Source organism: Portunus trituberculatus, chromosome 38 (assembly GCF_017591435.1).
Source record: "Portunus trituberculatus isolate SZX2019 chromosome 38, ASM1759143v1, whole genome shotgun sequence".
NCBI classification, from domain to species: Eukaryota; Metazoa; Arthropoda; class Malacostraca; order Decapoda; family Portunidae; genus Portunus; species Portunus trituberculatus.
In genome coordinates, this window is record NC_059292.1 from 33,401,543 (window position 1) to 33,422,285 (window position 20,743).

General features: G+C 43.6%; 1 protein-coding gene across 4 annotated transcripts in view; it reads right to left on the reverse strand.

Moving 5' to 3' along the window:
- LOC123515037 (hemicentin-2-like) overlaps window positions 1–19,805 on the reverse strand; it is a 72,746-nt gene extending 52,941 nt beyond the window's left edge. Inside the window, exons 1-2 of one of the 4 annotated variants that reach the window (XM_045273419.1) lie at window positions 19,752–19,799; window positions 18,808–19,066 (exon numbers count right to left, since the gene is read on the reverse strand). The gene's annotated coding sequence lies outside the window, so the exon portion shown is untranslated. Of the gene's footprint in view, window positions 1–18,807; window positions 19,067–19,751 lie in introns of all 4 variants that reach the window. The other 3 variants (XM_045273421.1, XM_045273420.1, XM_045273422.1) reach the window with 3 other exon arrangements.
- Window positions 19,806–20,743: the final 938 nt, after the last annotated feature.

Here is a 20,743-nt window from a genome sequence, read left to right on the forward strand (position 1 = left end):
GTGTGTGTGTGTGTGTGTGTGTGTGTGTGTGTGTGTGTGTGTGTGTGCATGCCTGTGTGCGTTCGTGCGTGCGTGCGTAATTCAGGGTCAGTGATTTTAAAAGCGTCCTCTGGGTAGAGAGTGTATCAGTTCCCGCCCGTGTTACGGCAATCTAAGAGAAGCACAGGATACACTATATGCTCCACAGAGACCCCCCAGCTTGTGGCGGGGCTCAGCTTGAGTCCAGCCGTATGCAATATACAAGAGAATCTCTGAGTAGCTGGGTGAGACCTGGAGTCAAGAGTTTGCTTTCTCTCGTAGGAACAGGGGTAAGAATACTTGTACGGGTATAAGTAGATAGATAAAAATAGAATATTTGTTACTGTTAAACTTTTGCATTAGGAAGATGGACAGAATATGAGAAAGAATCAAGAAAGCCTCTTGTGGTGAGGCAGGTAGAAGAGGGGAGGTAGCCACTTAGCAAGATCAAAAGAAAAGTTAGTGTGAAAAAAAGCGATAGAAGATAACAAGAGATACAACAGTTCTGCGAGGATGTAGAGACTAAGGACAGATAGTTGGAGAGGTGTCAATGAGAGGAAATATATTTGAGTTGGAAGAGTTTGACTAGGCAAGGTGCAAGCACAGAGACACAGTATCAGAGAGCATTGAGAGACATTCTTAAAGGTGGAAAAGACTCCTAAAGATTAAAGGCAGTGAAGGCTTGGGAAACGTAGTTAAGAAGAATCTCAATAGGAGGCATGAAATAGTCATTGGGTGGAGGAGATGGAGGAATAGGCCCCGAATCATCTTGAGTAGTTTTTATCATGTATTTTTTTTTAGCGAAGAGTTAAGCTTTAAAGACATATGAGATGGCAATGGTGCAATCAGATTGAAGCAGAGGAGGGAAAGATGAAGAAGAAAATCTGAAAATCTGTTGGAAATATTTTTGGCTTGTTACGTTCACCGGTTAAACGGGTAAGATTGGCATCGGGGAGCCGGCGAACAATAACAATAAAAAAAACACTGCATGTTCAACTGGTGAACACAACGCCTCTTGGACTATCGTGGGATCAACCATCACCCAGCACTTCACCACTGCGACACCTCATAAGTATCACTTCCCCTCGTCCGTTTTTTCCACATTGCCTCCATATAGGATTAGGATTATTGTTAGGTATTAAGTTGGGTTCTTTAGTGTTGTATTTATTTCTGTATTATATGTATATGTGTATGTCATTTTCCTGTGTTTCATGTTATATCTGTGTATGTCAGTTTCATGTTTCATGTTATATCTATGTGTGTCAGTTTCATTATGGGTTATTAAAATAGCTTTTTAAAGTGCCCCCTTTGCATTTCCTCACCAGTTGAACCTGCAGTGTTTTTTTTTTTATTGTTATTGTTCACCGGCTCCCCGATGCCAATCTTACCCGTTTAACCGGTGAACGTAACACAGGCTAGGTGTCAGAAGTCGCGAGGAGAGTTAGATCTAAGATGTTTTTAAGATTTCTGAAATGTTTTGACATTTTTCAAACGTTCAAAGTTATGTCTTCTGCCGTCACGCCACGTGCAGGATAAGTCTGTGACGACAATGATACGAGTAAGGTGTTGGAAGAGTAAATAAAGTGACAGTAGTTGATGTAAGATAGGTACACCAAATGTGCATCACCAGGGGACCATATATCTCTCATTGCTGTACTGGAGAGATATTTCTTCGTGCGTTATACCGTCATTGCAAATATCTAGATAATCTTTAGCCAGGATGAAGTTTTCTATTTTTCATTATTGTATTTATTCATATTGAATTGTGAAATAATTCAAACACTTGAACCTCGGCCAGCATAATGCCGGCATTTGTTGCTCATCACTCGTAGCTAAAATATTTTTAAAACTTGCTCCATATATGCAGGTTATATGATGCAGGGGTGCAGTGTAATAGGAAATTCGCACAAAAATTTTTTTCCTTAAAAGTTTGATAATATATATATATATATATATATATATATATATATATATATATATATATATATATATATATATATATATATATATATATATATATATATCAAACTTTTAAGGAAAAAAATTTTAATGCGAATTTCATTACACCTACATCATATATATATATATATATATATATATATATATATATATATATATATATATATATATATATATATATATATATATATATATATATATATATATATATATATATATATATATATATATATATATATATATATATAGTACATGCCAAACAAAGCCACCTCGGGGCCAAGGCCTCATCCCAACTCCTCCAGGAGTTGTGCCACTGTGGCAATCTGCCAAGTTCTATCTGCAAACTTTATAATCTCATTGCTCCACCTCCTGCCCACTTTCCTCTCCTTCTATTATCTCTGCGTTCAGTTTGTCAGCCATTTGGTCAGTCTCTTAAGTCTTTCTCTAGCTAAATGTCTGCATAGTCTGGGGACCATCACAGGGAGGTGGTGGAGGTGTGGCGGTGAGGGGTGGCTACTGTGGTGCCAGACACCACGCCACACACCACGGCGTCTTGGTTTGAAACACCTCTAGTCTGAGTCCCCTCAGTGATAAAGTTACACTTCTGATCAACTAACTGATCACCTTAATGAAAGAGGGGGCGTGAAGGAGGTGAATTAGAATTACTAATGAACTAAACTTCCATCTTGGAGATTTTTTTGAAGTTGGAACCAGTGTGAGGGTGAGTAACAACAATACGCTGATGGATATGTCACTGCAACAGTGAAGTGATCACATTTAATTAATTTCTTATTTTGGTATATTTGTTAACGCAATAAAATTTCCAGGATGGTTGAAGAGGAAAATGATAGATTAATCAAAGAAATCGCCTGGAGAAATATGTCAGGACTGCGCCGGGAATACAAGCAATCATTCATGCCGCAGCTGCTTCCGACACACGAGTGCGTCCTCGATTCGTTTTTCCTTATGCACATAATTCCCTCAAGTCTTCACAGGAGCCAAACAAATGACTGCTCCTCATAAATTCCGATTTTTTTTATCAGACCCCCCCTCCTCTCTCTCTCTCTCTCTCTCTCTCTCTCTCTCTCTCTCTCTCTCTCTCTCTCTCTCTCTCTCTCTCTCTCTCTCTCTCTCTCTCTCTCTCTCTCTCTCTCTCTCTCTCTCTCTCTCTCTCTCTCTCTCTCTCTCTCTCTCTTTCTCTCAATATACTTAGTTAGCCAGCTACACTACCATTACTTCTGCCAGTGTGAACGGCGAAAATTTAGTACGTTCATTTCAGTGTAGCTTACCATTCCATTTGTCACGGAGTTCAGTGTTTGGAGTAGGCGAGACAATGACTGAACTCCGACGGCTGCCTTTACCCATCCTTGCTCCTTTCTCGACCACCACCACCACCGCTACCACCGGTACGACTACGACCCTCAATTGTCTAACCCTTCCTTCCCTCTCCGGCCTAGCTTGGCACCAACAACACTCGCGGCTCCCCTTTAAGAGCTACTCCTCCCCTCCTTCCCCACTATCCACCCTTTCAATCCAGTCTCTTTCACTAACCCTTCTCTTCATCCCCATCCCCTCACCTTGGCCACCACCACCACCACCACCACCACCACCACCACCACCACCACCACCACCACCACCACCACCAATGCTATTATCACCTCCCCTCTTCCCTCCCTCCCTTCGTTCTATGCTTCTCTGTTTCTTTCCTTTCAGTATATTGCACACATTCATCCTTCTCCTCCTCCTCCTCCTCCTTTTCCTTCTCTTTCTCCTTCATCGTAAGTTCATTTTCCTTCTATTTGCTTTTTGCTTCCATTTTCTTGTTCACGTTATTTTCTCTTCTTGTTCTTGCTTTTATTTTTGTTGTTGTTGTTGTTGTTGTTATCTACACGCACACCACATTACTCAACTTTCAACCATTTTATATTTTCTCCCAAAAAAAAAAAAAAAATAGATAAAAAGAATTAGCTGTCGATCATAAGTCTTGTCCTCACTCCCCTTTCTGATCCTACGTGTTTCTTTTATACCACATTCCTATTTTTGTTCAGGTTCAGCTGGAAGGAAGGGTGTGTAGGGGAGGGAAGGCTGTGTAAAGGAGAGCTTTCTGGTGTACTGTCCTCTGTCTCCCAGTACTCGTTAGTGTACATAAAATAGTTATCCAATCAGCCTAGTAAGGAGTTCAAAGTGTCGCCGTGGTACAGTGGAACCATGCGTGCTTTGGGGTCCGAGGGGTCTCCAAGCGCACGGTTTCGAATCCTGTCCACGGTCCGAATGTAGGTTGGGCTTCCTCAATCGGGGCAACGGTTTCCTAGCGGGTGGGCTTTGAGATAGGAGATACCACAAAAAGTATCCCCTTTAGCCTATAAATTCCGGTGAAAAGCCCACATGGTATAAATAAAAAAAAAGTGTTACTGTTTGGTATTCTTTTGTATTCATTTGTATTTCTCCTCCTCCTCCTCCTCCTCCTCCTCCTCCTCCTCCTCCTCCTCCTCCTCCTCCTCCTTCTCCTCCTTTTGCTCCTCCAGCTCTATCTCCTTTTCGTTCTTCTCCTCCTTTTTCTCCTCCTCCTCTATCCTCCTCCTCCTCCTTCTCCTTTTCCTCCTCCTCCTCCTCCTCCTCCTTCTCCTCCTCCTCCTCCTCCTCCTCCTCCTCCTCCTCCTCCTCCTCCTCTTTCCGCTGTTTCTTCTCCTCCTCCTCGTCCTTCTCTTCCTCTTCGTCCTACTCTTCGTCCTCCTCCTCCTCCTCCTCCTCCTCCTCCTCCTCCTCCTCCTCCTCCTCCTCCTCCTCCTCCTCCTCCTCCTCCTCCTCCTCCTCCTCCTCCTCCCACTGTTTCTTCTCCTCCTCATCGTCCTTCTCTTCCACTTCGTCCTACTCTTCGTCCTACTCCTCCTCCTCCTCCTCCTCCTCCTCCTCCTCCTCTTCCCGCTGTTTCTTCTCCTCCTCCTCGTCCTTCTCTTCCTCTTCGTCCTACTCTTCGTCCTACTCTTTTTTCTCCTCCTCCTCCTCCTCCTCCTCCTCCTCCTCCTCCCACTGTTTCTTCTCCTCCTCATCGTCCTTCTCTTCCTCTTCGTCCTACTCTTCGTCCTCTCCTCCTCCTCCTCCTCCTCCTCCTCCTCCTCCTCCTCCTCCTCCTCCTCCTCCATAAAAGATCATGTAGAGGGCGTAGTAAACCTGATGGAGGGAATGAGAGAGAAAGAATCTTCCTCTTTTTTCTTCACATCCATTCTCTCTCTCTCTCTCTCTCTCTCTCTCTCTCTCTCTCTCTCTCTCTCTCTCTCTCTCTCTCTCTCTCTGCTTCACACACACACACACACACACACACACACACACACACACACACACACACACACACACACACACACACACACACACACACACACACACACACACACACACACACACACACACACACACACACTCACACTCTCTCTCTTCTCTCTCTCTCTCTCTCTCTCTCTCTCTCTCTCTCTCTCTCTCTCTCTCTCTCTCTCTCTCTCTCTCTCTCTCTCTCTCTCTCTCTCTCTCTCTCTCTCACTATTTTTGTAACTTTCTTTACTTTTGTTCTGTGTAAATGTGTTGACGGTAGGTATTTGATCTTCCTATGTGTTCCTTTGTGTTATTGTGGTAAAGTGACATCAGTGTCATTAAATCAGCTGACTCGTGGCCTCTCATTTCCCTACCGCAGCAATCTCTTTCCGTCCAAACTCGTTGACTGATGCTGTGTAAGTGTGTGCGTGTGTGGGAGGGGGTGTAGTGTGTGTGTTTGTGTGTGTGTGTGTAAACCGAGGGAAAAATATAACACACACACACACACACACACACACACACACACACACACACACACACACACACACACACACACACACACACACACACACACACACACACACACACACACACACTCTAATACAATTCATTCACTTTGTGTGCCCACTGGTATGTATAGCTTTACCTAGTCGGGATATCGTGTGGAGTTTGAGGTACAAGGACAGAGCGAGAGGCGAGGTGATATAGGGATGGGTGTACAGTAAATTCCCACCAGTCACTTTGCGTTTCCCCTGATTCGCACACAGTGTTTCCTCGCGTGACCTGCGTGTGCCTTTTCTGCCTGGGTGTCTGCTTTCCTTCCCTCGTGCTCTCTGACTGCCTGTGCTCTGATGGTTTATGAGCTTTATTATCCTGTTGTCCTGTCTTTGTTATGCATCTCTGCCATCCATCTACTTGGTCCTCTTATCATTTCAAGATTTTTTTTATAAACACTTGTGCCTTATATTGAATCTTCTATTTTATGTCCCATTTTTCCCTTTTTCTTCTTCCCGATTCGTTTTCTCCTCCTTATTTAGATTTTCTTCAGATCTTGTGCTATCTTCATGTATTGTATATTTACCACAAAATATTTTTTCCAAGGTTTAACTGAATGACTAAAATAATAAAGTAGTTTGTTACGATAAAAAAGTAGTTTGTTACGTAAATGTATTGGGAGTTTGTATTATGGTGTTTTAGTTGTCAGCTTGAATGATTGGTAATCTGAATTTTATCGCAATGCATTATTTTTATGGACTTTGTTATTAGTTTTTATTGTATGTTGCGGTTGTAATAATAGCGGTGGGAGTGATCGTAATATTAACAGTGAATGAAAATATATTTGGACGAATACAAGGCAATTTGTGTGGACTGAGTATTATTCAAGGTTTATAAGAGTAACATTGAAAAAAAAAAGACTTTAAACAGAGCTTGACAAATTATTACAAACATCAATGATACTATGCGGAAATATACTGGAATTGTTTAAAAGTGATTTTAGCAAAGTTATAAGAACAGTGCTAAGCCTTACATAAAGTAGAAAATATTTAATGGCGAATAGAAAAAAAAAGTTTGGAAATCTGCGTGAAACTGTTTCGCTACATGTTTGGCTAAATGCCAGGCTATATGGTAGGAGTAAAATGTTGGCAAGTTTTCAAGCCATTTTTGCAGCAGTTTCTTTCTTTTTTTTCTCTCCCTTCTTCTGCCTGAATGCAGGATACTGTATTTGTTTCAACCCTGGCTATATACATTGCAGATATCTGAAATGTTACATGATGAAGTGAGAAGTGAGTCTGAATATGAGGGAATTTTTTCAGCATTCTTGTGTAAATATCATAAAGACTATTTCTAATCCTCTTTGAAATGTTATTGTTCTTAATTGGGAACAGAATAAAACAATATTTAAGGAGGTAACCGTTGTGAAACCTTGGGAAGTATCGGGAAACAACTGCTGGTAGTCAGTAGTCATTCATACAAGGGGAGAGGAGAAAGGGAAAGAAGAATTATGGCACGGTAAATTTCAGTGACTAAGGTTTTGAAATACATCTGAAGTAAATTTTTTTCTAAATGCATGAATAAACTATACTTTGTAGACAAAAAAATTGAAGCGCTTGTGATTTTATGAACTATTTAAAGCCTTCATAAAAACCTTCGTTCATATGAATATTCCTGAAGGCTGGACCTGAGACACGCATTCAACACAATATCACAGTCACACAGTAATGCACAACACCAACAGCCATAGATGTCAGAGTCTTAAAGAGAATGGGAATGCCTTGAGACAGGAGTTATTGAGTAAGCGCGTAGATCTTACAACAAACAGGTATTCTTTTGCTGTCTTGGTGTAAAATTTAGCGCTACTCGTATACTCCTCATACTTTCTCTAACCCTAAAGCTAAAAAGCCTTGGTTTAACTCTGCTTGTTCTCGTGCTGTCAATGATAGAGAGGCGGCTCACAAACGGTTCCGTAGCCATCCAACTGCTGAAACTCATGCCCTATATATTTCTGCCCGTAATCATGCCAAATCTATTCTCCAACTTACTAAAAACTCTTTCATCAATAGAAAATGTCAAAGTCTTTCCAATTCTAACTCCTCTCGAGATTTCTGGCATCTAGCCAATAATATCTCTAACAACTTTACTTCTTCGTCTTTCCCTCCTTTACTTCATCCAGATGGCTCTACAGCTGTCTCTTCTTTTCTAAAGCTGAACTCTTCGCTCAAACCTTTGCTACCAACTCAACTTTGGATGATTCTGGGCATATTCCTCCTACTCCTCCACCCTCTGACTACTTCATCCCTAAAATTAAAATTCTTTATAAAGACGTTTTCCTGGCCCTCTCTGGCCTTGATTCTCGGAAGGCTTACGGTCCGGATGGAGTCCCTCCTGTTGTTCTCAAAACTGTGCTTCCGAACTCGCTCACTGCCTGGTCAAACTCTTTCATCTGTGTCTCTACTTCTATTTATCCTTCTTGCTGGAAGTTTGCTCACATTCAACCTGTCCCTAAAAAGGTGACCACTCCAATCCTTCTAACTACCGCCCTATAGCTTTGATTTCCTGCCTTTCTAAAGCCTTTGAGTCTATCCTTAATAGGAAGATAATGAGGCATCTATCAGCTCACAACCTTCTCTCTGATTGCCAGTATGGTTTCCGTAAAGGCAGATCTACTGGTGATCTTCTTACTTTCCTAACTGAATCTTGGTCATCCTCTTTAGGGACTTCGGTGAAACCTTTGCTGTCGGCCTTGACATATCGAAAGCCTTCGATAGAGTCTGGCACAAATCTTTAATTTCTAAACTACCCTCCTACGGATTCTATCCTTCTCTCTGTACCTTCATCTCCAGTTTCCTTTCCGATCGTTCTATTGCTGCTGTAGTAGACGGTCACTGTTCTTCCCTAAAACTATCAACAGTGGTGTTCCACAGGGTTCTGTCCTATCACCCACTCTCTTTCTATTATTCATCAATGATCTCCTAAATCTGACTCAATGCCCTATCCACTCCTATGCTGATGATACCACCTTGCATTATTCAACAGCGTTCAACAGACGCCCAACCCAACAACAATTAAATGACTCAAGGCGAGATGCTATAGGACGCCTAACTTCTGATCTTTCACTTGTTTCTGATTGGGGCAGAGAAAACCTGGTTTTGTTCAATGCCTCAAAACTCAATTTCTACAACTATCTACTCGACATAACCTTCCAGACAACTATCCTCTCTTCTTCAATAACACTCAACTTCCCTCTCCTCTACATTAAACACACTCGGTCTATCCTTCACTAAAAATCTAAACTGGAAATTTCACATCTCTACTCTTGCTAAATCAGCTTCCAAGAAGTTAGGTGTCCTGTGGCGTCTTCGTCCATTTTTCTCTCCTCCCAGCTGCTTGCTCTGTACAAGGGCCTTATCCGCCCGTGTATGGAGTATGGCTCTCATGTCTGGGGATCACACACAGCTTTACTAAACAAGGTGGAATCTAAAGCTTTTCGTCTTATCAACTCTTCTCCTCTAACTGACTGTCTTGATTCTTTAAGTCACCGCCGCAATGTTGCATCTTTATCTGTCTTCTACCGCTGTTTTCATGCTGTCTGCTCTTCTGAACTTGCTAACTGCATGCCTTCCCCCTCCTGCGGCCTCGCTGCACAAGACTCTCTACTTCTTCTCATCCCTATTCTGTCCATCTTCCTAATGCAAGAGTTAACCAGTATCTTCACTCCTTCATTCCCTACACTGGTAAACTCTGGAACTCTCTACCTGTGTCTGTATTTCCACCTGCCTATGACTTAAACTCTTTCAAAAGAGGAGTGTCAAGACACCTCTTACGTTAACTGGACCCTCCTTTTAGATTTTTTGTTTTTCTTTCTCCTACTTTCCTCTTCACAGGGCCTGGCAACCAGCGGGATTTTTTTTTTTCTCCAACACTTTGTCTTCCCTTGGCCAGTGCCCTTGTAATGTAAAAAAAAAAAAAAAACATGAGCAGCAATAAAGTGTGTGTGTGTGTGTGTGTGTGTGTGTGTGTGTGTGTGTGTGTGTGAATGAATAATGAAGGAACATCGATGAATAGATTTTACGATGCATTGGATTTCGAACGGATAGGCGCCTTTATTTTGTTGCATTGTTATTGTGGTTGTGTGTGTTGTTGTTGGTGACTGTAATAGAGGTGGTGGTGGTGGTGCGGTAATGGTGGCAATAGTGGTGGTATTATTCATCTTGTCATTATTGTATTTATTGTTGTTGTATCGAAGGGGAGGGGATAATAATGATTAGTTTGCTTCAAAATAATAACAAATGTCAGATGAGGAGGATATTCAGCCTTTCTCTCTCTCTCTCTCTCTCTCTCTCTCTCTCTCTCTCTCTCTCTCTCTCTCTTTCTCTCTTTCTTAAATGTACATTGGATGGTCAGAAAGTAAAAAATGCCCTGAGAACAAATATTGACGAAAGGTGTTTAATTAGTGTGTACGCATCGGCCGTATTAGAAGAAAAATCACGTTGTAAAGATGGAAAAAAATAAAATCATAAGACAGCAGCAACGATGTTCGGAAGCCGAGGGAAGGAAGACTAACAAAAGAGCACGAAAGTCTGAAAGAAACCTTGGATCATGTGGTCTTAAATAAACATTAGGAGGAGAGGGAAAGCCACGTACAGGACAGAGTAAGTAGAAATTATCTGCTCTGTTTAAAGGATAACGTGATGCTGACATTGTGGTTCTCATAATGTTAGGAAAGTGCTCTGGTAAACGTGACTATCTTGACTTAAGGAAACTCTTCTGGTGACGTATTTTCTGAGTGTACTACATAAGCTTGGTTACATAATGATAATCTTAAATTTTTTTTTATTGTTACGCACAACGGGACCGGCCTAGGAAAAGAGAAAAAAAGTTTATTATAGTACCAGATGTTAAAGGTGTAAAGGGTAATTGTAACATACTTCTTTTTCACTGTGTATGGGGCACATATATGGGGAGGCGTGGCTGTCAAGGATCAGGTGGCTGTTAATTTTCCCTATTTATTTTGTTTATTTCACGTGTTCCCTTGTTTTTTATTTATTTATTTATTTTTTTATTTTAGCATGCCATTATAAATGTGAAATATATGCAAATATTATTACTATTAGTGTTTCTGTTATTATGTGTAATGAAATATTAATAATGGTAATAATAACAATAGCAGTTTAAGTGGTAATAATTATATGGTACAGGTAATTGTAATATAGAACAAGTATTATACAAGTCCTATATATTTCCTTATATCCTTCACCGCCACCACCACCTTCAGTGCCCTGCATGCCCCACACAACCAGGCATTCATCAACCAGGTCATCAGGTCGTGAGAGGCGGACAAGCCAGGTGGGGAGGGTGAACAGATGGGAGAAAGGGAGCAGGTGGCCATCACTCGCCGCGGGCCAATATTCATGACTCCTGGGCGAGTGTCACCGGGCGCTATTTGCTGCCAGTTGCCTTCGTGCCTCGGCCTCACGCATTTGGGATTGTTCGCCTCAACCTGCACGCCTCGCCCGAATTGATCTGGCCATCATAACGCATTGGAAACAAGCGCCAGCAGGAGAGGGTGGCTGTGGGGCGGTGACACGTGAGGCCGTTGTCACGAAACATTGTGTGATCGGGTTGTGTTCACACGTGTGGCCCCTCGTCAGGCAGGTGTTAGCATGGTGACGAGGGGAGGGAGAGGGTGCAAGTATTACGACCCACTGAAGGATAAATATGTCCTGCGCCGTCACAATGGGGCGCCTGCGTGGCGTGGGGAAGGTGATGTTATAGGCGAGCAGGCGAAGGAATGACGAAAGGAATGTTCCCAGCCGACACTGTATGCTAGGAAGGTCATTATTTAGTGTGTAGCCTGCGGGGACACACACACACACACACACACACACACACACACACACACACACACACACACACACACACACACACACACACACACACACACACACACACACACACACACACACACCCGGTAGCTCAGTGGTTAGAGCGCTGGCTTCACAGGCCAGAGGACCGGGATTCGATTCCCCGGCCGGGTGGAGATATTTGGGTGTGTCTCCTTTCACGTGTAGCCTCTGTTCACCTAGCAGTGAGTAGGTACGGGATGTAAATCGAGGAGTTGTGACCTTGTTGTCCCGGTGTGTGGTGTGTGCCTGGTCTCAGGCCTATCCGAAGATCGGAAATAATGAGCTCTGAGCTCGTTCCGGAGGGTAACGTCTGGCTGTCTCGTCAGAGACTGCAGCAGATCAAACAGTGAAACACACACACACACACACACACACACACACACACACACACACACACACACACACACACACACACACATATGAGAGAGAGAGAGAGAGAGAGAGAGAGAGAGAGAGAGAGAGAGAGAGAGAGAGAGAGAGAGAGAGAGGTAAGGATTAGTTCCCCATCAATGCACACTCGTTTATCAGCAACATTACATTTATCATACTGACATTTGCATAATGTGCATTGCTTGATTTCGGGAATCCTGAGTACCTTCATTCATCTTGGATACCGAACATGAGCAAATCGCTGCACGTAAAACAACGTAGAGCGGCGATAATTATTGTATTTAATTAGAATTCCTTTTCCTCTATAAAGAAATAATATTATTTTCTCTTAATTAGCTTCCCTTTGATGTACAATGATTATTCTATTGATTATATGTGTGAAACATATAATTATTAAGCAGGTATGCATTGAATTACAAATAGATTGAACACAATTTCTTTCATGACACAACATAGGAGGCGAGTGGAAATATAAACATAGCATCTTTTATCAGAGAATTTCCTCAGGGGCGGCCTCTGAGTATTGCAAGCTGTTTAGGTATCAATTTTTATGATTCAGAGAATTCCAACCAGCTGGTACCGCTGATAACACAATCTGCTATGCTGCTGACAATAAACACATGCAAAAAATAGTTTGCGAAATGTTTATATGACAAATATCACTGAATTTATATAGCTTGTATAAATGTAAACAAGCGACTAAATAATCAAGACTAATTGGAATCATTGCTCAGTATTTAAATGAAGCTATGAATACTATTATGACCGACCATTGTTTGCCGTGGTCGAGTCAGCTCGGCTCAGGTAAACCATTTCCATCGCCCATTGTTAGTCATGGCAGCCTGAGGGGGATTGGGGCAGGTTTAGACACACGAGGGAAGGTTGCCTCCTGGCGGTTCTTGGAGGAATGATTAAGGTGGAGCTCAGGAGTGATCAGCTAAGAAGCTATGAGGAATTTGCATAGTCAATTAATCCCGGATGGCGGCTTATCAGTCTGGAGCCACGCGGTGTGGGAACCTCTGTTTAAGAAGGACGAGGATAAGGTGCAGCTGAGGAAGGAGACACCGAAGTTGTGGGCGTTGGAATCAAATGTACCAAGAAGAACGGCATGGAGAACGTTGGGCGCTCCAGCTGGTGGAGTAGCGAGTACGTGAGACTTGTTTGGTAAAGAAGCACTCCACTTTGCTGGCGAATGCATTAGTCTGGCGGTGGTGGTCGGGCTTGGGGCTCTGTGTAAAACGGCACTGAGGAGCTTGAGGAAACACTGGAATTGAAAACATCGCGGGAATTTGTTCAGCACAAGCGAAACGTCACAGATGAAGGTAATGGAAGGGAAAGAGAGTGAGGAAAGGGAGGGTACTTGGTATACTTATAATGATCATGTGGTGTAGGGAGAAAAGTAATTTAAAAAAAGTTTAAGGAATTGGAAAGTGAGGAGCGAGACACCGAAGGAAAAAGAATCACAGAAAACATCCGCTAAACATCAATTTTAAGGGAGAGACTGGTAGAGATGAATACGAGTGACCATGAATGTACGTCACTGGGTGTGGTCGAGCCAAATGCGTCTCACCTCTTTCATGCCCTAGTTACTCGTAATATGTGAGTACAATGGAGTCACCAAAACACGACTTGATATTAAATAGTTTCCTCAGTAAGAGAGAGAGAGAGAGAGAGAGAGAGAGAGAGAGAGAGAGAGAGAGAGAGAGAGAGAGAGAGAGAGAGAGAGAGAGAGAGAGAGAGAGAGAGAGAGAGAGAGAGAGAGAGAGAGAGAGAGAGAGAGAGAGAGAGAGAGTATATATGAGTGTATAAGTACTTGTGTGAGTGCAGATGTGCACGCTGCACGTAAATTATTGGCTGTAATAGTAATAGGGCAGAGTAAATGAAACTTGAATACCGTGTACCGTAGACCTAAACCTAACTCATGGAAGGCATTGTGTCTCGCCTTTAATTTTAACTGGATTTCACTTTCTCTAAGAACGCCGCTTTTTTTTGTGTGTGTGTGTGTGAGAGAGAGAGAGAGAGAGAGAGAGAGAGAGAGAGAGAGAGAGAGAGAGAGAGAGAGAGAGAGAGAGAGAGAGAGAGAGAGAGAGAGAGAGAGAGAGAGAGAGAGAGAGAGAGAGAGAGAGAGAGAGAGTGTGCGAGTCCGTAGGTGCGTGATGATATGATAAAAATGAATGTTGAAGCACTTGACGGAAAGTGTAATGTAAAAAGTCACGAAAAATTAGGTTCGTGAAAGTAGATAACAAAGAATTGAGGTAAGAATGCAGTATGAAGAAAGGTAAGTGTTGTGAAAGGAAGAAAAAGCAAGGGAAGATGAAGGGGAAATGAGGTGAAGGGTGCACAAGTCTGAGGGAAGAGCATTTGATGAAGGGAAGTGGATGCACCGGCGAGGGAGGAGTAGATTAATGGTAGTAGGGAGGCCGATGTTTAGGGAAGAGAAGGGATGGAAAGGGAAGGGGCGGGGGTACATATTGATGGAATAAGGCGGTGTTTTCACAGGGAAAGAGAGAGGCGAGACCTTCCATCACAGGCACCTTTTTGTTATTTAGGCCACAGGAAACAGATACATTGATTAATGGCTGGATAGATAGATACTAACACTGATAGACGCGCTGGGCTGAGTAGAAACAGAAGAACAGGAGGAAAAAGGAGGGAGAAGAAGAAAAAGATGGAAAAGAGGAAGAGAGATAGGAGGAGGAGAAAGAGAAACGTATGTGCGTAGACGTGGGGAACCTTCACTTGGCGTCCTCGTTACAAAGGAAGGAGATGTCAGTCAGTGATGAATATTTTCTTCGCGCTTCAAGTCTCTTTTATGTACAACTCCATTACGTACGCCAGCGATAACGATTATTTGTCCTCCTTTCCTTCCGTGTGAGAGAGGAGGATAATTGGAAGTGTTGCTTTTGACGGGAGTGAGGGAGTTTGCACATGGGGAGTGAAGCTTCGGTGCTGAGTTCCTTTGGTGTGTACACGCCTTGCTGCCTTCATTTGTTTGCGTTACTGTTGTTGCTGCTGCTGCTTTTATTTCCTTTTATTGTTGTTGTTGTTGCTGTTGCTGTTGCTGTTGATAGTTGTTTTTTTTAAGGTAGAAATGTAAGAAAGAAAACAATGACGATAGAACAATAAGATAACGTATATACCCACATTCGTATGCCAATCCCAGTAACAGTAACAACGCTAACAGTAAATTAAATTGACATAATAGGTTGCAGTAGGTAGGACCGTGCCACGAAGGGTAATTAACGGATGATGACTGTGAATGAAAACGTGCCTCAAAAGGCTGCAGCAGGGAAGGCCGCGCCACAAAGGGTAATGACACAAAGCGGGAGGTTCCAGTGGCTGCGTGACGGCTTGAGGAATGCAATGTGGTGAATAGTGATGAGTGGCCTGACGGTGTGCGGTGTGCGGTGTGCAGGACGGGTTCTTGAGGCGTGCAGAGGCTGTGTGTGTGTGTGTGTGCGTGTGTGTGTGTGTGTGTGTGTGTGTGTGTGTGTGTGTGTGTGTGTGTGTGTGTGTGTGTATGTGTGTGTACGCGCGTGTGCGTGCAGAGAGCAAGAGCGTGGTCAGTGTGGCTTTGTAATTAGTCTTTAGTTTTCTCTTTGTATATTTTTACTGCGTATTTATCTAATTCTCTCTCTCTCTCTCTCTCTCTCTCTCTCTCTCTCTCTCTCTCTCTCTCTCTCTCTCTCTCTCTCTCTCTCTCTCTCTCTCTCTCTCTCTCTCTCTCTCTCTCTCTCTCTCTCTCTCTCTCTCTCTCTCTCTCTCTCTCTCTCTCTCTCTCTCTCTCTCTCTCTCTCTCTCTCTCTCTCTCTCTCTCTCTCTCTCTCTCTCTTACTCCCCCATAACCAGACGATCATTGACGCATCACACAGACAAAATAGGAGTAAAACCACTTGTTAGTTTCTCAGCCACAGCACACACCCTTTCATGGGCTCACGTCTGGCTGCCGCTAACGAGGACGAGTGACCAAAGCGAAACAGGCGGGGAGGCAGGGTGTGGACAGAGGGAATAGAAGCGACCAAGGAGGAGGAAGGGGAAGAGAGAAAGATTTGAATGTGAGGGAGGGAGAGAGAGAGGAAGGAAGGAAGGAAGGAAGGAAGGAAGAAAAGTGGAGTGGTAGGGAGGAAGGAACAAAAGAGAGGAATGGAGAATAGGAGGGGAAGTTTTAAGGGCGTGGAGAGAGAGAGAGAGAGAGAGAGAGAGAGAGAGAGAGAGAGAGAGAGAGAGAGAGAGAGAGAGAGAGAGAGAGAGAGAGAGAGAGAGAGAGAGAGAGAGAGAGAGAGAGAGTGTGTGTGTGTTGGCAGAAAGGTTGTTCTATTTCTTGACCAAGATGGATAATTTAGACTACAAATATATAAAGATCGAGAGAGATTTAGGAATTTGGTTAGTAAAAGTGTGTGTGTGTGTGATTCACCTCGGTCGCCTGCTGGCCACCCAGCCGGTCTTCCCCATTACGGAGCGAGCTCAGAGATCATAGACCAATCTTCGGGTAGGACCACAACACACTCCACACACCGGGGAAGCGAGGCCACAACCCCTCGAGTTACATCCTGTACCTATTTACTGCTAGGTGAACAGGGGCCACACATTAAGAGACTTGCCCTCGCCGCTTAACGGGATTCGAACCCGGCCCTCTCGATTGTGAGTCGAGAGTGCTAACCACTATACTACTCGGTGTGTGTGTGTGTGATTCACCTTTCACCTTGGTCGCCTGCTGGTCACCTAGTCAGTCTTCCCCATTACGGAGCGAGCTCAGAGCTCATAGACCGATCTTCGGATAGGACTGAGACCACATAACACACTCCACACACCGGGAAATAGGTAAATAGATACATCCCGTACCTATTTACTGCTAGGTGAACAGGGGCCACACATTAAGAGGCTTGCCCATTTGCCTCACTGCTTACCGGGATTCGAACCCGGCCCTCTCGATTGTGAGTCGAGCGTGCTACGCGTTGGTGTGTGTGTGTGTGTGTGTGTGTGTGTGTGTTTCACTGTTTGATGTGCTGCAGTCTCTGACGAGACAGCCAGACGTTACCCTACGGAACGAGCTCAGAGCTCATTATTTCCGATCTTCGGATAGGTCTGAGACCAGGCACACACCACACACCGGGACAACAAAGTCACAACTCCTCGTTTTACATCCCGCACCTACACTGCTAGGTGAACAGGGGCTACACGTGAAAGGAGACACACCCAAATATCTCCACCCGGCCGGGGAATCGAACCCCGGTCCTCTGCCTTGTGAAGCCAGCGCTCTAACCACTGAGCTACCGGGCGTGTGTGTGTGTGTGTGTGTGTGTGTGTGTGTGTGTGTGTGTGTGAGGTATAGAGGCATATTGAAGAAGAGAGAAGGAAAAGATAGGAAAGTTTTAAAAGATAAAAAGGAAGCGGATGAATACATTTCATGCAGCGAGAGAGAGATGAAGACTGGAACCCAAGGAGTGGGGAGGAGAGAGACGAACGGGCGGGGCATAGAGAGGGAAGGAGGGAGGAAAGGAGAACGGGAAAATGGTGGAGAGATGAAAACAGTTAAGAAAGGAGACAGATAAAAGAAAAAAGCGGGAAATACGGGAAATTGGAAGATTACAGAATGGTGAAAGAAAGTCCAGGAACAGAAAAGGACTAAGGAGACGAGTAGGCATGAGAGAGAGAGAGAGAGAGAGAGAGAGAGAGAGAGAGAGAGAGAGAGAGAGAGAGAGAGAGAGAGAGAGAGAGAGAGAGAGAGAGAGAGAGAGAGAGAGAGAGAGAAGCAGACTCAAGCCCAATACGTCGTGCTAATCTAGAAATTGGCAACATACTCCACACATAAATCTGCAATCAGAATTATGGTCATTGGACGAACTGACATTTGGCACCGGGAGGGATCAGGGAAGCAAGAGTGAATCGAATAGGATGGAGGGAACTGAATTAGCAATGACTTTCACACACCACCACCACCACCACCACCACCACCACCACCCACCGTAATAGAACTAAGACATAAACGCATTTCAAAAGATCACCATTAGAAAAATTTAACTCCTTGCCCAAAGAAATGTGGCAATAAAAATCCGTCTGGAAACCATTGTGGGCGAATGTACCTCGTTCTCTTTATCCCCTGCACCACGCCGCCATCCCACGCCGAGATACACCGCACCACGCCAGTCGAACAAAGAGAAACAGGATAAAATATATGTGCACGAGAAAGCCTAACAAAGTTCCGAAAATATGTGACGTGTGTTTTGCTTAATTATCATCTTGCTAAACGCTGGAGAGAGAGAGAGAGAGAGAGAGAGAGAGAGAGAGAGAGAGAGAGAGAGAGAGAGAGAGAGAGAGAGAGAGAGAGAGAGAGAAACATAGTTATTTTTGTTCTGAAAAGGAAGTTTTAAGTTACGATTCAGATACTATAGGAGTGAATGTCCCCGCGGCCAGTGTGTGGGCGGGTGGCGGGGACAGGTGAGGTTGGTGGTTGTGAGGGACGGGAAGGGACGTGGGAGGGGCGGGAAGTTATGAGCACGTAACGTTCGGTTCAGAAGGGAAACTGTCCCACAATGCAGCTGGAAAAAAAGGCTGAGGTTTACTTACGAGGAAGACGATTGAAAACTGAGACAGTCTGACGCTTTTGGTTAAGGTTTGCAGCAGGAAGAGTCTGAAGGTGTAATGGAACTGCAGGGAAATATGAGGCAGCGTCAGGTACCGGATGACCAGGAAGAAAGGTAAAGAAAAAGGTGCAATACCTAAGACTTACCTTTCTGGAGCAGCTCTGGGTAGACTCTTGTAAAGCTGGAGAGCTGATGGTGTGGCGGGACTAAGTGGAGAGGCTGCCGGCTGAAAGCTGCAGTGGTAATGGATGTGTTTTCCTCAGATTTCAGTGAGCCTTGACAGGTCTCGTGGTAGTTCTGAACAAACGTTTGAAATATACAGTCCGCAAGTACTGTTGTGCCTATCTTCCAGATGTAAAGTGAAGGGAATATCCTGTTAAGTTAAACCTGAGATAGACTGTATATCTGTATACAGTACAAGAGCAAAAAGAAAAAAAGAAAAACAACGTAAATATATGGATACTCATAATTATTCTGATGAAGGAAAGTTTGGTGGTGGCGCAGACAAGCAGCGTGTGGTGTGCGAGGACACAACACCCATTCAGTGGCGAGTATCGAGGATTGTCCCCAGAGGCGGCTCAACACTGAAGTTCTCGCTACATTTTTGTTAATGGCCTTGTCACCACTCTCAAGTCTTTCTTTGTAACACAGTATTGTTTCAGAAGTATAAATTCGAAGAGAGAGAGAGTGAGATAGATAGATAGATAGATAGATAGATAGATAGATAGAGAGAGAGAGAGAGAGAGAGAGAGAGAGAGAGAGAGAGAGAGAGAGAGAGAGAGAGAGAGAGAGAGAGAGAGAGAGAGAGAGTGTGTTAGTGTGTGTACATATATATATATATATATATATATATATATATATATATATATATATATATATATATATATATATATATATATATATATATATATATATATATAATCAAAGTATGCCCATTAAAAGAGACATAAGAATTGTTTAGTGTTGTGGTTCCCTTCAATGTTGGTAGTACACGTCACTTGTCCAAACATCACCACAAACCTAACGCCACACAGTCAGGGACAAACAAATAACTTGACCACGCAGACACTAGTGTGAGACAGTCACGAACCGGCCAGGAGCTGAGGGCGGCGTGTCCTACCATGCCGAGGTCTCACGCACTACTGACTCTCTGCTCCCCTCACCCTGTGGACGGCGCATCATTTTTTTCCAACCTGCATTTTTTTTGTCATGGAATTAGATGTGCCTTATTTACATAACCCGTATTATCTGATGATATTAAGTTTCTCTCGTTAATGTATTCGAGGTTGTTGTGATGGCAAGAGAAATGCCACCTGAAATATCACTACTCCTGTTTGGCCTTCACCGCTTCTCGTTCCTCCCTCTCAGGCGCCGCCACGTGCACCCCCTTTGCCGCTCCCCGCCACTCCTCGCTGCCACTGGCTGCTGCCCTTGGCTCTCGTCTTGACACATCCTGGTTACAAAACAATACATCTTTGCTCCTCATCTGGTGCATCTACCTCTGCATCTTTTCGTTAGTTATTTCTGTATTGTTTTGTTCTAGTATTGGGAAATTCAAAATTTAAAGCCAAGTAAAAGATTTTCGAAGGTAAATGGAAATGCAGCTTTTTAAGAGCGACAATAATACTTGTAAACATTATCATCCTTACTCTTTCCAGAACGAACTTCAAGTCTTTTCATTTTAGGTTATGAATCGCGTCTGACCTCATCATTAGAAAAGAGACTTCAGTTTACCTATCTGTATGTGCAGCGCTTCGTGAGTATTGTAGAAGTAATTTTCAGACACTGATAGTTTATTTCTGGAGAAAGTATGATGTCATTTTTGAAATCGTGGTTTACTCGATGAAGTGATCTGCGACGAGGTTAATGAAGTGAATGAATTCAAATGTAACCCAAGCTAATGTCACTTCAGTATTATCCAAATTCACTCCGTTTTCTTCTCTGTGGGTGGAGTGAACCGTCGTTCCTCGATACACATTTCTCTTTAGACAGTACCGTTCAGAAAAGCGACCGCGTAATGGACGGCACGGCTGGAAGGACAGATGAGAAACTTCAGTCATCACTTACGCGAAATATAGTGCA